Here is a 16,377-nt window from a genome sequence, read left to right on the forward strand (position 1 = left end):
CACACAGAGGGTGATGAGTGCCTGGAACGTGCTGCCGGAGGAGGTGATGGAAGCAGATTCTATGACAACATTCAAGAGGCACCTGATGGATACATGAATAAGAAGTTTAACAACACCAGGTTAAAGTCCAACAGGTTTATTTGGTAGCAAAAGCCACACAAGCTTTCGGAGCTCTAAGCCCCTTCTTCAGGTGAGTGGGAATTCTGTTCACAAACAGAGCAGATAAAGACACAGACTCAATTTACATGAATAATGGTTGGAATGCGAATACTTACAGCTAATCAAGTCTTTAAGAAACAAAACAATGTGAGTGGAGAGAGCATCAAGACAGGCTAAAAAGATGTGTATTGTCTCCAGACAAGACAGCCAGTGAAACTCTGCAGGTCTAGGCAACTGTGGGGGTTACAAATAGTGTGACATGAACCCAATATCCCGGTTGAGGCCGTCCTCGTGTGTGCGGAACTTGGCTATCAGTTTCTGCTCAGCGACTCTGCGCTGTCGTGTGTCGCGAAGGCCGCCTTGGAGAACGCTTACCCGAATATCAGAGGCCGAATGCCCGTGACCGCTGAAGTGCTCCCCAACAGGAAGAGAACAGTCTTGCCTGGTGATTGTCGAGCGGTGTTCATTCATCCGTTGTCGCAGCGTCTTAATTAAGCGTCATAATTAAGCCGAGGGCTTAATTTTTGCCCCACCACCAAAATAGACCCCATCAGTCTCGCAGCAGACACAGAGGAATTCATCAGGCGAATGAGGCTGAGGGAATTCTTCCACAAACCCCAAGAGGCCAACAACGAACACAATGAGACAGCCAATGAACCGGAACAGCCGACAGAGAGATCCACAGTGCATCCGAAGAGGAAAGAGTCGAATTGGACTCCTCCGGAAGGCCGCTGCCCTCGACTTGACATGTATGCCCAAGCCTTCAGGAGGTGCATCAACACCAAATTCATCAGCCGCACTCACAAGACAGCCCCGAACATCACCCAAGCACAACGTAACGCCATCCACGCTCTCAAGACCAACCGCAACATTGTCATCAAACCAGCAGACAAAGGAGGGGCCATAGTCATACTGAACAGAACGGATTACTGCAAAGAAGTGTACCAACAACTCAACAACGAGGAACATTACAGACAGTTACCTGCAGATCCAACCAAAGAACACACCCGTCAACTCAACACTCTGATCAAGACCTTTGATCCGGACCTTCAGAACACCCTCCGTGCTCTCATCCCACGTACTCCCCGCGTTGGAGATCTCTACTGCCTCCCGAAGATACACAAGGCAAACACACCCGTCCGTCCCATCGTATTGGGCAATGGGACCCTGTGCGAGAACCTCTCCGGCTATGTCGAGGGCATCCTGAAACCCATTGTACAAAGAACCCCCAGCTTTTGTCGCGACACGACGGACTTCCTACAGAAACTCGGCACACATGGAGCAGTTGAACCAGGAGCACTCCTCGTCACAATGGATGTCTCGGCACTCTACACCAGCATCCCCCATGACGATGGCATTGCTGCAACGGCCTCAGTGCTCAGCGCCAACAACTGCCAGTTTCCAGATGCAATTTTACATCTCATCCGCTTCATCCTGGACCACAATATCTTCACCTTCAACAACCAGTTCTTCATCCAGACACACGGAACAGCCATGGGGACCAAATTCACACCTCAATATGCCAACATCTTCATGCACAGGTTCGAACAAGACTTCTTCACTGCACGGGGCCTTCAACCGATGCTATACACTAGATACATCGATGACATTTTCTTCCTTTGGACTCATGGTGAACAATCACTGAAACAACTCTATGATGACATCAACAAGTTCCATCCCACCATCAGACTCACCATAGACTACTCTCCGGAATCGGTTGCATTCTTGGACACACGCATCTCCATTAAGGACGGTCACCTCAGCACCTCACTGTACCGCAAGCCCACGGATAACCTCACGATGCTCCACTTCTCCAGCTTCCACCCTAAACATGTTAAAGAAGCCATCCCCTACGGACAAGCCCTCCGTATACACTGGATGTCCTCGGATGAGGAGGATCGCAACAGACACCTCCAGACGCTGAAAGATGCCCTCATAAGAACAGGATATGGTGCTCAACTCATTGATCAACAGTTCCAACGCGCCACAGCGAAAAACTGCACCGACCTCCTCAGAAGACAAACACGGGACACAGTGGACAGAGTACCCTTCCTTGTCCAGTACTTCCCCGGAGCGGAGAAGCTACGGCATCTCCTCCAGAGCCTTCAACATGTCATTGATGAAGACGAACATCTCGCCAAGGCCATCCCCACACCCCCACTTCTTGCCTTCAAACAACCGCACAACCTCAAACAGACCATTGTCCGCAGCAAACTACCCAGCCTTCAGGAGAACAGTGACCACGACACCACACAACCCTGCCACAGCAACCTCTGCAAGACGTGCCGGATCATCGACACAGATGCCATCATCTCACGTGAGAACACCATCCACCAGGTACACGGTACATACTCTTGCAATTCGGCCAACGTTGTCTACCTGATACGCTGCAAGAAAGGATGTCCCGAGGCATGGTACATTGGGGAAACCATGCAGACGCTGCGACAACGGATGAATGAACACCGCTCGACAATCACCAGGCAAGACTGTTCTCTTCCTGTTGGGGAGCACTTCAGCGGTCACGGGCATTCGGCCTCTGATATTCGGGTAAGCGTTCTCCAAGGCGGCCTTCGCGACACACGACAGTGCAGAGTCGCTGAGCAGAAACTGATAGCCAAGTTCCGCACACACGAGGACGGCCTCAACCGGGATATTGGGTTCATGTCACACTATTTGTAACCCCCACCGTTGCCTAGACCTGCAGAGTTTCACTGGCTGTCTTGTCTGCAGACAATACACATCTTTTTAGCCTGTCTTGATGCTCTCTCCACTCACATTGTTTTGTTTCTTAAAGACTTGATTAGCTGTAAGTATTCGCATTCCAACCATTATTCATGTAAATTGAGTTTGTGTCTTTATATGCTCTGTTTGTGAACAGAATTCCCACTCACCTGAAGAAGGGGCTTAGAGCTCCGAAAGCTTGTGTGGCTTTTGCTACCAAATAAACCTGTTGGACTTTAACCTGGTGTTGTTAAACCTCTTACTGTGTTTACCCCATTCCAACGCCGGCATCTCCACATCATGGATACATGAATAGGCAGAGGATAGAGGGATATGGACCCTGTAGAGGCAAGAAAATATTAGATTAGAGAGGCATCTGTGTCGGCATAGACTTGGTGGGCCAAAGGGCCTGCTCCAGTGTTGTATTGTTCTTTGTTTTTGTTAAATTTATTACAAATTTCCCATGCATAGATCTCTGCACCATAGGAGTGAGGGGAAATGCTAGAAGGGCAAAGCTGCCTCCAGAATCAGTGAGGCTGCCCTTGGTGGCCTCTTACATGTAGCACATAATAGATGTCACTAGTTCATGCTGAGCACTGGGAAGTAAAGGAAGCACAGTAAGAAGTCTCACAACACCAGGTTAAAGTCCAACAGGTTTATTTGGTAGCACAAGCCACAAGAGCGCTGCTCCTTCATCAAAGAGATGTGTATTAAAGAGATCTCTTTAACCTGTGTTTAACCCTCTCTCCACTCACATTGACTGTACCTTTAAAACTTGATTACCTGTAAAGACTCGTATTCCAACCATTATTTTATAAATTGAGTTTGTGTCTTTATATGCCCTGGTTGTGAACAGAACTCCCACTCACTTGATGAAGGAGCAGCGCTCCGAAAGCTAGTGGCTTGTGTGACCAAATAAACCTGTTGGACTTTAACTTGGTGTTGTGAGACTTCTGACTGTGCTTACCCCAGTCCAACGCCGGCATCTCCACATCAAGTAAAGGAAGCCCAGGCAGACTCATGCTGCTTGGGAGGGGGTGGCCGTCAAAGCCAACAGTGTTGAGGCTGTGAGAAGGACTTGGTCCTTGTGCCAAAAATGGCTCAATGGCCCCATGAGATCAATTGCAGGTACTAGATCTCTGCCTGCATATCATTGGGTGGCATAATTTTATCTGCACCTCCTGAGCATTTCTGGGTTCCTCCTTCGGCATTGACACTGCTCTTCCCCATCTGTGCCTCCCTTTCCCTTACCCCTCTCCTCCTCCTATTCATTATTTTCTCCTCCCTGGACATTATGTCTCCAACTGATACAACAATCCCCATCTGCCTCAGATACCTTTCACCCCTCAACCCTGGGTAATAATCCACCAAAAGAGCCCTCCAAGTCAAAGGCAAGTTCTCTTCTTGGAAAATATCCAAAAGATTCCTCTGTCCTAGAACATAGAACGTAGAACATAGAACATTACAGCGCAGTACAGGCCCTTCGGCCCTCGATGTTTCGCCGACCAGTGAAACCAATCTAAAGCCCCTCTAATCTACACTATTCCAATATCATCCATATGTTTATCCAATAACCATTTGAATGCTCTTAATGTTGACAAGTCCACTACTGCTGCAGGCAGGGCATTCCACGCCCTTATTACTCTCTGAGTAAAGAACCTACCTCTAACATCTGTCCTATATCTCTCACCCCTCAATTTAGAGCTATGTCCCCTCGTGTTAGCCATCACCATCCGAGGAAAAAGGCTCTCACTATCCACCCTATCTAATCCTCTGATCATCTTGTATGCCTCTATTAAGTCACCTCTTAACCTTCTTCTCTCTAACGAAAACAACTTCAAGTCCCTCAGCCTTTCCTCATACGATCTTCCCACCATATCAGGCAACATCCTGGTAAATCTCCTCTGCACCCTTTCCAACACTTCCACATCTTTCCTATAATGCGGCGACCAGAACTGTACGCAATACTCCAAGTGCGGCCGCACCAGAGTTTTGTACAGTTGCAGCATGACCTCCTGGCTCCGAAACTCAATCCCTCTACCAATAAAAGCTAATACACCGTACACCTTCTTAACAACCCTATCAACCTGGGTGCCAACTTTCAGGGATCTATGCACATGGACACCCAAATCCCTCTGTTCATTCACACTACCAAGTATCTTACCATTAGCCCAGTACTCTGTATTCCTGTTATTCCTTCCAAAGTGAATCACCTCACACTTTTCCGCATTAAACTCCATTTGCCACCTCTCAGCCCAGCTCTGCAGCTTTTCTATGTCCCTCTGTAACCTGCCACTTCCCGCCGCACTGTCTACAACTACACCGACTTTAGTGTCATCCGCAAATTTACTAACCCAGCCTTCTACGCCCTCATCCAGGCCATTTATAAAAATGACAAACAGCAGTGGCCCCAAAACAGATCCTTGCGGTCCTCTCAAATGAGAAATTCCTGCAGTCAATAGAGATGAACTGCAAAACTGAGACACTGGTGTCTCAGACCCATAGAACCCATAGAAGCACTACAGTGCAGGAGGAGGCCATTCAGACCATTGAGTCTGCACCGACTAACCACTTACCCTGGCCCAACACCTCACCCTATCCTCACTCATTTTACCATGGCTAATCCACCTAACCTAAACATTTTGGGACAGTAAGGGGTAATTTAGCTTGGCCAATCCACCAACCTGCACATCTTTGGACTGTGGGAGGAAACCAGAGCACCCGGAGGAAAACCACGCAGGGAGAAGGTACCAACTCCACACAGACAGTGACCTGAGGCTAGAATCAAGCCCAGGTTCCTGGCTCTGTGAGGCAGCAGTGCTAACCACTGTGCCTCCGTGCAGCCAACAATCTTAAACTTTAAAAAAATGGATTCCCCACCTATTGTAAATTTCACACTGAAGGCGTTTTATTGCCTTCTGGCCAGATTATTGCAGTGAAATTGGTAGTTATTGACTAAACTGCCTTTTAAATTAATATTTAAATAACACTGACGATTCCCCTCTTTGATCTGCTCGTCTGCCGTATTATCAGAAACTGGCATGATGATATAAACAGTGCTTGACGCTTTCACGCCCCATAATACACTCTGCAAAATGCTCCTGATCTTGGAGCATAAAATTCAGCCCAGTGAATGCACGAGCTATGATTTTCCAAAATTCCCTAAATTCTGGAGTGGTCCCAGCAGATTGGAAATTCAAATGTTTCAAAAAAGTCACAAAAGAGAGAAAACAAAACTACAGCCCTGTTAGCCTAACATCAGCTGTCAGGAAAGTATTGGAATCTACTATGAAGGAAGTGTTAACAATGGAATTAGAAAGCATTGTATGATCAGACAAAGTCAATATGCTTTTACAAAAGGGTTATCCTGATTGACAAATTTATCATTGTTTTTTGAAGATAACTAATAGGGCAGATAAACATATGTTGGCCATTGCTGGACTCCAGGCAGCCCCTAAAGAAGATAACTAATAGGGCAGATAAAGGGGGACCAGTAGATATAGTATACCTGGATTTCCAAAAGGCATTGAGTAATGTGCCAAAAGATTAATAGGCAAAATAAGGAGTTGGTGGTCATATGTTAGCACGGATTGGTTAATAGACAGGAAGCAAAGAGTTGGGATAAAAGGGACATTTTCATGTTGGCAGGCTGTGACAAGTGGAGTGCTGAAAGAATCAGATCTGGGGCCTCAGCTATTTACAATCTATATTAATGACTTAAACAAAGAGACGAGGATAATGTATCTAAGTTTGCTGATTATTTGAAATTTGGTGAAGAGGTAAGCTGTAAAGAGGACACAGGAAGGCTGCAAAGAGATATAGATACGTTAAGTGTGTGGGAAATAAGATGGCAAGTGGAGTATAATGTGGGAAAGTGTGAGGTTATTTTGATCATGAGGATGGAAAAGCAAAATATTTTTTAAATGGTGTGGAACTAGTAAATATTGATGTTCAGAGAGACTTGGGTGCACTTGTATAAGGAACACAAAGTTATCATGCAGGTACAGCAAACAATCATGAAAGCAAATGTCATGTTGGTCCTTATTGAAGTTTTCCTGTAATTGTACATAGCTTTAGTGAGACCACACCTGGACTATTGTGTGTAGTTTTGGTCTCCATACATATGGCAGGGTATACTTGCATTGGAGGCAGTACAATGAAGATTCATCAGACCTGTGCATGGTAGGATAAGGTTGTCCTTTGATGATAGACTGACCAAATTGTCCTATATTGTCTGGAGTTTAGAAGAATGAGAGGTGATCTCATTAAAATATGCAAAATTCTGAAAGGGGTTGACAGGGTGGACACTGAAAGGCTGTTTCCCCTGGCTACAGCATCTAACACACCGGGGCACAATCTCATGATAAGGAGTCAAATTTTAGAACTGAGATGGAGATGAGATGTTTCACTACTGAATATATTTAAGACAAGATTTTTAAGGCAGGATTTTTCAGATGGCAAGGTTTGCTGCCTCATCACCCAAAGTGTAGGAGGAGAATGCATCCCTACTGATGCAGGCAGACTTGTTGCCATTTAATTTAACGTTTGACAGGCCATTAATTGGTTTAAGGACAGGACCTCAATCCACACCCTTGGAGAAAGCCCCATCTTAGAAAGCTGCCAGTGAATCACTCTGTAGACACAGCAGTGCCAGGTACATACGTTGGCCATGGCTGGACTCCAGGCAGCCCCTAGAGAAGAGGAACGACTGGAGGCCAGACTGAAGATAACTCCAGGGTAGCGGCGGGGCCTTGGCGACATGCCCCAGAAAAGGCAGATAAGTCTTCTGGCCCTATGGCTTGCATCCTAGGATCCTAAAAGAAGTAGCTAGAGAGACAGTGGATGCACTGGTTGTAATTTTCCAAAAACCTATGGATTCTGGAGAAGTACCGGAGGATTGGAAAACTGCTAATCTGACACCAAAAGGGAAGGAGGCAAAAACTGGGTAACTATAGGCCAATTAGCCTAACATCTGTTGTTGCAAAAATCATGCAACATGATTGGAATCCATTATTAAGAAAGTAATAGCAACACATTGGAAAATCATAATCTAATCAAACAGAGTCAACATGGCTTCACGAAAAGGAAATCATGTCTGACTAATTTATTAGAGATTTTCAAGGAAGTCTCAACAAGAGTGGATAGAGGGGAACCAGTAGATGTGTTGTATTTGGACTTCTGGGATGTTCAACAAAGTACCACACAAAAGGTTAAGTCTTAAGATAAGAGGCTATGATGTTGGAGGTAGTATATTGGCACGGATAGAGAATTGATTAATGGGCAGGAAACAGTGAGTGGGGATAAAGGATTCTTTTTCAGATTGGTGACCTGTAACCAATGGGGTTCCACAAGGATCAGTGCTGGGACCACAACTGTTTACAATATATATTAACGACTCAGAGGAAGGAAGCAAATGTACTCTAGCCAAATTTGCAGATGACATAAAAATAGGTTGAAAGGCAAGCTGCGAGAGGGATACAGTTTACAAAGTGCTATTGATATGTGAAGAGAGTGGGCAAAAAGTTGGCAAATGGAGTATAATGTGGAAAATGTGAAGTTATTCACTTTGGAAAGGAGAACAAAAGAACAGAATATTATTTAAATGGAGGAAAACTGCAGAAACCTGCAACACAAAGGGATTTGGGGGTACTTGCGCACGAAACACCGAAAGCTAGCATAAAGGTACAGCAGGTAATTAGGAAGATTAATGGAATGCTAGCCCTTATTTCAAGGGGGTTAGTATATGAGAGTAGGGAAATTTTGCTGAAACTTTACAAGTTACTGGTGAAAGCACATCTGCACCACTGTCCACACACTACTCTTCCCACCCACATGCCACTCCGCCCATTAAACCACTCCCCCATCCACAAACCATTCCCCCATCCACAAACCACTCCCTCCATCCACACAGCACTCCCTCCATCCACACAGCACTCCTCCCATCTACACACTACTCTTCCCATCCACACACCACTCCTTCCGTCCATAAACAGGTAATGTATTAGCATAGATAGAGGATTGGTTAACTAACAGAAAGCAAAGAGTGGGGGTAAATGGGTGTTTTTCTGGTTGGCGATCAGTGACTAGTGGTGTGCCTCAGGGATCAGTGTTGGGACTGCAATTGTTTATGATCTACATACATGATTTGGAGTTGGGGACCAAGTGTAGTATGTCAAAATTCGCAGATGACACTAAGATGGGTGGAAAAGCAAAGTGTGCAGAGGATGCTGAAAGTCTGCAAAGGGATATAGATAATCTAAGTGAGTGGGCGAGGGTCTGGCAGATGGAGTACAATTTTGGTAAATGTGAGGTCATCCATTTTGGTAGGAATAACAGCAAAATAGATTATTATTTAAATGGTAAAAATTGCAGCATGCTGCTGTGCAGAGGGACCTGGGTGTCCTTGTGCAGGAATCTCAAGGAGTTGGTTTGCAGGTGCAGCAGGTAATTAAGAAGGCAAATGGAATTTTGTCCTTCATTGCTAGAGGGATGGAGTTTAAAAACAGCGAGATTATGTTGCAGCTGTATAAGGTACTAGTGAGTCCACATCTGGAGTACTGTGTACAGTTTTGGTCTCCTTACTTGAGAAAGGATATACTGGCACTGGAGGGGGTGCAGAGGAGATTCACTAGGTTGAATCCAGAGTTGAGAGGGTTGGCTTATGAGGAGAGACTGAGTAGACTGGGGCTATACTCACTGGAATTCAGAAGAATGAGGGGAGATCTTATCGAAACATATAAGATTATGAAGGGAATAGATAAGATAGAATCAGGGAAGTTGTTTCCACTGGCAGGTGAAACTGGAACTAGGGGGCATAGCCTCAAAATAAGGGGAAGCAGATTTAGGACTGAGTTGAGGAGGAACTTCTTCACACAAAGGGTTGTGAATCTGTGGAATTCCCTGCCCAATGAAGCAGTGGAGGCTACCTCATTAAATGTTTTTAAGGCAAGGATAGATACATTTTTGCACAGTAAAGGAATTAAGGGTTATGATGAGTGGGCGGTAAGTGGAGCTGAGTCCACAAAAAGATCAGCCATGATCTTATTGAATGGTGGAGCAGGCTCGAGGGGCCAGATGGCCTACTCCTGCTCCTAGTTCTTATGTTCTTATTAAACCACTCCCTCCATCCACAAACCACTCCCTCCATTCACACACCACTCCCCTCAACTCCCTCTATCTAATGGGAGCAGTGGTTACGATGAAAAAGTGCTGAACTGTGTATTGAATCTAGAATAGAGGAGTTTACACAGTCCAGTTATCAGCTTCTCCTCGGTGCTTCATTCTGGGAAGATTCCATTTATTCACCAAAGATCTGTCCAACAAAAGAAAATATCAGTGGCTGGAATTCCTCATGGGTGCACTGCCTGGAAGTGTGGTGGAGGCAGGTTCGATCGAGACTTTCAAGAGGACATTCAATGATTATTTGAATAGAAACAATATGCAGGGTTATGGGGAAATGGCAAAGGAATGCACAAAGTCATGAAGCTTGTTTGGAGAGCTGGTGCAGACAGAATGGGCCAAATTGTCTCCTGTGCTGTAACAATTCTGTGATTCTGTGATATCATACCCTGCCTAATGACAACCCTACTTTCACATACGCACAATTTGAACAAAAGGTTCATTCAGTGCTGCCTTCCTTGTGGCCACATTCTTTTCACAATATAAATATTTTGTCATCTTAAGTCCACCTTGCCTTCCACCATAGGAAGTAAGTTACAGCTGTGGGTCCTCCACATTCTTTCACAATCACTTTCTAGAGAGAGAGAGGGAGAATGAAAGAGATCTAGAGAGAGAAAAGCAGAGACAGTCAGGGAGACATAGACAGACACGTAGAGATAGAGACAGGGGACTAGCTCAGCAAGCTCACCATTGGCCACTGGTGGGATTTCTTTGGGGGATGAGGGGGAAAGAGAGAGAAACAGGCACAGCGAAACAGGAAAATAGACAGAGCGAGAATGAAAATGGAGAGGCAGAGACAGGGAAATAGACGGAAACATGGAAAGAATGAATGTCCCAGAGTGAGAGAGTGAGACAGAGAAAGTCAGAGAGGGAGGCCAAGTGAGTCAAAGACAGAGACAGAGAGGCAGGAGACACAAAGAGAGAGAAAGAGAAAGAGAGAGAAAGAGAGAGAGAGAGAGACAGAGTCAAGGAGAAAGTCAGACAGAGAAAGAGAGAAACGGAAACAGTGTGTGGCAGACAGCAAGACAAAGAAAGACACAAAGAGATAAAGACGGAGTTACTCAGAGAGGGAGTGAAAAAGAGACAGTGAGGCAGAGGGAAAACGGTGAGTCAGAGAGTGTGAGACAAGTAGACAAGGGGAAAGAGAGATAAAGACAGTAAGTCAGAGAGGAGACAGATAGACAGGGGAGCAAAAAAGCGTTAGAGTCAGACAATGAGAGAGAGAGAGAGGGAAAGACAGAGAGATGCACACAATTGGAAGGAACTATTTCTTGATACATGATTAGGAAAGCACTGTAGAACCCAAGGTTCAAGAGAAGCTTTTGAAATCTGAGGTTTTGAGTTCTTACTGAAATCTTTCATAATGTCTTCATAGATGCTGTAATTTTTCTAGCTGAACTCTATCCTGTAACAGCAGGCTTTGGAATGATAGAAATTGATGTTATTTCTTGTGCCTGGAGCTCCCACTCCAGCACCATACTGTCAGCAACAAAGAAAATCACCATTACATCTGCAGATCACAATAAATGGGTGCCATCCAATGGCCTAATGGCTATTTGCATCCTTTGCCCACTGAATCATCCATCCCAGGAATATTGCACGTCCTGTCTTTAACCTGTACTCTTAGCTGGGAACAGTGTTACAGACAAGGAGAAAGTTGGGCCGAAAGGCCTGTTTCCATGCTGCAAACCTCAATGACTCTATGACTTCATTGTATCTTGAGGATCTCAGTCTAACCAATGGCTACATTTCTAACCCTTCACGGGGAGAAAATTACAGCTTCAACAATTGACAGCATGGCTGCCAGTGGTGGAGTGATTAAATTAGGAGATGTGCAAGAGACCAGAATTAGAGGTGTGCAGATATCTTGAAGGGTTGTAGGATTACATAGATGGAGAGAGGTGAGACCAGAGATGAATCTGAAAACAAGGGTGAAAACTTCAAAGTAGAGGCATTATTCCACCAGGAGCCAATGTCAGTCATTGAATACAGGGATGCTGGGTGTATGGGAGTTGATGGAAGTGGCAGAGTTTTGAAGGAACTCAGGTTTACGCAGTGTGGAAGGTGGAAAGCATACTCACACAATGCCATGCCACATTGCTCCTTTTGGACTGCAGCAGGCATCACTGGGTATACATATAACCAGCTGATCAGAGAACTGATTCACCACAAATCTTACAAGATAGTCAGATAGAAAAATAAAAAATAGAAGCCGGAGTAGACCTTTCGGCCTTTCCAGCCTGCTCCACCATTCACTTTGATCATGGCTGATCATCAAATTCAATATCCTGATCCGATCTTTCGCCCATGTCCCTTGATCCATTTAGCCCCAAGAGTTATGTCTAGTTTCTAGTTGGGGAACACTTCAGCAGTCACGGGCATTCAGCCTCTGATCTTCGGGTAAGCGTACTCTAAGGCGGCCTTCACGACACACGACAGCGCAGAGTCGCTGAGCAGAAACTGAGAGCCAAGTTCCGCACACATGAGGACGGCCTCAACCGGGATCTTGGGTTCATGTCACACTATCTGTAACCCCCACGACCTGCCTGGGCTTGCAAAATCTCACTAACTGTCCTGGCTGGAGACAATACACATCTCTTTAACCTGTGCTTAACCCTCTCTCCACTCACATAGTCTGTACCTTTAAGACTTGATTATCTGTAAAGACTCGCATTCCAACCATTATTTTGTAAATTGAGTTTGTGTCTTTACATGCGCGATTCATGAACAGAACTCCCACTCACCTGAAATCATAGAAATCATAGAAACCCTACAGTACAGAAAGAGGCCATTCGGCCCATCGAGTCTGCACCGACCACAATCCCACCCAGACCCTACCCCCATATCCCTACATATTTACCCACTAATCCCTCTAATCTACACATCTCAGGACACTAAGGGCAATTTTTAGCATGCCAATCAACCTAACCCGCACATCTTTTAAACTCAAGAAGAAGGAGCAGCGCTCTGAAAGCTTGTGACTTGTGCTACCAAATAAACCTGTGGGAGTTTAACCTGGTGTTGTGAGACATCTTACTGTAGTTTCTTGAAATCAGACGTTTTGGTCTCCACTACTGCCTGTGGTGGTGAATTCCAGATTCACCACTCTCTGGATGAAGAAATGTCTCCTTAGCTCAGTCAAAGAACAAAGAACAAAGAAAATTACAGCACAAGAACAGGCCCTTCGGCCCTCCAAGCCTGCACCGACCATGGTGCCTGACTGAACTAAAACCCCCTACCCTTCCAGGGACCATATCCCTCTATTCCCATCCTATTCATGTACTTGTCAAGACGCCCCTTAAAAGTCACTACCGTATCCGCTTCCACTACCTCCCCCGGCAACGAGTTCCAGGCACCCACTACCCTCTGTGTAAAACATCTGCCTCATACATCTCCTTTAAACCTTGCCCCTCGCACCTTAAACCTATGCCCCCTAGTAATTGACTCTTCCACCTGGGAAAAAGCTTCTATCTACTCTGTCCATGCCTCTCATAATCTTGTAGACTTCTATCAGGTCGCCCCTTAACCTCCGTTGCTCCAGTGAGAACAAACTAAGTTTCTCCAACCTGTCCTCATAGCTAATGCCCTCCCTACCAGGCAACATCCTGCTAAATCTTTTCTGTACCCTCTCCAAAGCCTCCACATCCTTCTGGTAGCGTGGCAACCAGAATTGAACACTATATTCCAAGTGCGGCCTAACTAAGATTCTATAAAGCTGCAACATGACTTGCCAATTTTTAAACTCAATACCCCGGCCGATGAAGGCAAGCATGCCGTATGCCTTCTTGACTACCTTCTCCACCTGCATTGCCACTTTCAGTGACCTGTGTACCTGTACACCCAGATCTCTTTGCCTATCAATACTCTTAAGAGTTCTGCCATTTACTGTATATTTCCTATCTGTATTGGACCTTCCAAAATGCATTACCTCACCTAAGTCCTAAAAGGTTTACTGACCTCAGTTCTAAAAGATTTACCCCCTTATCCTCAAACTATGAGCTCTAGTTCTGGACTCCCCCACCATCAGGAATATTCTTTCTCATAGAATCATAGAATCTTTCTTACTCTACCCTGCCTAATCCTGTTAGAATTTAATAAGTTTCTATGAGATCCCCTCTTACTCTTCTGAACTCTAATGAATACAATCCTAACTGACTTAGTCTCTCCTCATATGACAAACCTGCCATCTCAGGAATCAGCCTGGTAAACCTTCGCTGAACTCCCTCTAAAGCAAGGACATCCTTCCTCATTAAAACACCAAAACTGCACAGGTGTGGTCTCACCAATGTCCTGTAAAATTGCAGTAAAACATCCCAATCCTATCTTCAATCCTCTTGCTATGAAGGCTAACATACCATTTGCTTTCTTCATTGTCTACTGTACCTGCGTGCTTACTTTCAGCGACTGATGCATGAGGACACCAAGGTCTCGCTGAGTAACCACCTCTTTTAATTTATACCTATTCAAGTAATAATCTGCCTAATAATAATATGTAATAATGGCAGAACCATCAGGAGTATAGACACACAGAGGGACCTGGGTGTACAAGTCCACAGATCCTTAAAGGTGGCAGCACAGGTGGAGAGGGTGGTGAAGAAGGCATATGGCATGCTTGCCTTTCTTGGACGGGGCATAGAATATAAAAGTTGGCATATGATGTTGCGGCTGTATAGAACGTTGGTTAGGCCACATTTGGAATACTGCGTCCAGTTCTGGTCGCCACACTACCAGAAGGACATGGAGGCTTTGGAGAGAGTACAGAAAAGGTTTACCAGGATGTTGCCTGGTATGGAGGGTCTTAGCTATGAGGAGAGATTGGGTAAACTGGGGATGTTCTCCCTGGAAAGACGGAGGATGAGGGGCGACCTTATAAAGGTGTATAAAATTATGAAGGGCATAGATAGGGTGAACAGTGGGAAGCTTTTTCCCAGGTCGGAGGTGACGAACACAAGGGGTCACAGGTTCAAGGTGAGGGGGGCAAGGTTCAACACAGATGTCAGGGGGACATATTTTACACAGAGGGTGGTGGGGGCCTGGAATGCACTCCCAAGCAAGGTGATTGAGGCTGACACGCTGGGATCGTTTAAGACTTATCTAGATAGCCACATGAACAGACTGGGAATAGAGGGATACAAACGAATGGTCTAGTTGGGCACATGAGCGGTGCAGGCTTGGAGGGCCGAAGGGCCTGTTCCTGTCCTATATTGTTCTTTGTTCCTATTTTTGCTACCAAAGTGGATAACCTCACATTTATCCACATTATAATGCATCTGCCATGCATATGCCCACTCACTCAGCCTGTCCAAATAACACTGAAGCATCTCTGCATGCTCCTCACACCCAACTTTGTATCATCTGCAAATTTGGATATAATACATTTAGTTCCCTCTTCCAAATCATTAATATATGATGTGAACAGATGGGGTCCTAGCACAGATCCCTGTGGTACCCCACTTGTCACTGTCTGCCAATCATATGAATGAGCCAGCTGGACAGTTATTTTATTGCACAGTAAAACATGTTTCTTTCTTTCCCTCTATGCCTTCTTTCCCTGTGTCTCTTACCACTCTGTCTCTGTCATGCTCTAGTGCTCTTTGATTACTCTCCCTGTCTCTCTCTCTCTGGCTGTTCTCTTAGATATCTCTCTTTCATTCTCCCTCTCGTTCTCTGCTGCTCCCTCCCATGCTGACATTTTGTGTGTGTATGTTTCTCTCTCTCTCGAAGTTGCACTATTTAGGATTGAGCAGCTTGCTGGAAGGAAACAGTCTGTCCACCGCAGGAAATTGTGCATTCTGTGTTGTTTCTTCTCTTTCTTTCTATCTCCCAAAGAGAGTCTTGCAAAATGTAACAGATTCTCACCACAAATTCCTGGCACATTCAACCAACATTTCAAAGTGTGTGTGTGTGGTGGGGGCGGCGGGGGGGGGGGGGGGGGGGGGGTGCACCATGTACCCAAGGGTTGAGAGATGGCACTTGAATGAGCAGTTCATGTCCTTCAGTGACAGAAACTCCCCATTGTGTCATTTGGGCTGAGAGCCTTTCATTTTTAGCCTCCTGCTATTCTTCCGACTATCCATTCCTTGCAGGCACAAGTTACCTTCTGCTCACTCACCCAACGGACTGTGGTTTCTACCAGTAGCCACAGCAGGTCCTTTGACCACAGGGGTAACCACTTAATCTCCAATCGCACTGGATGTTCATATTCAGACACCAGCAGCAGGTTCTCAACACTGACCCGAATAATTTACTATTGTAATCTCCTCCAGAGCGATATCTCCCTTCCAAAAGACTCTGATTATAGCCTCTCATCCATCACTT

This window comes from Mustelus asterias, chromosome 9 (genome assembly GCF_964213995.1).
Source record: "Mustelus asterias chromosome 9, sMusAst1.hap1.1, whole genome shotgun sequence".
NCBI lineage: Eukaryota > Metazoa > Chordata > Chondrichthyes > Carcharhiniformes > Triakidae > Mustelus > Mustelus asterias.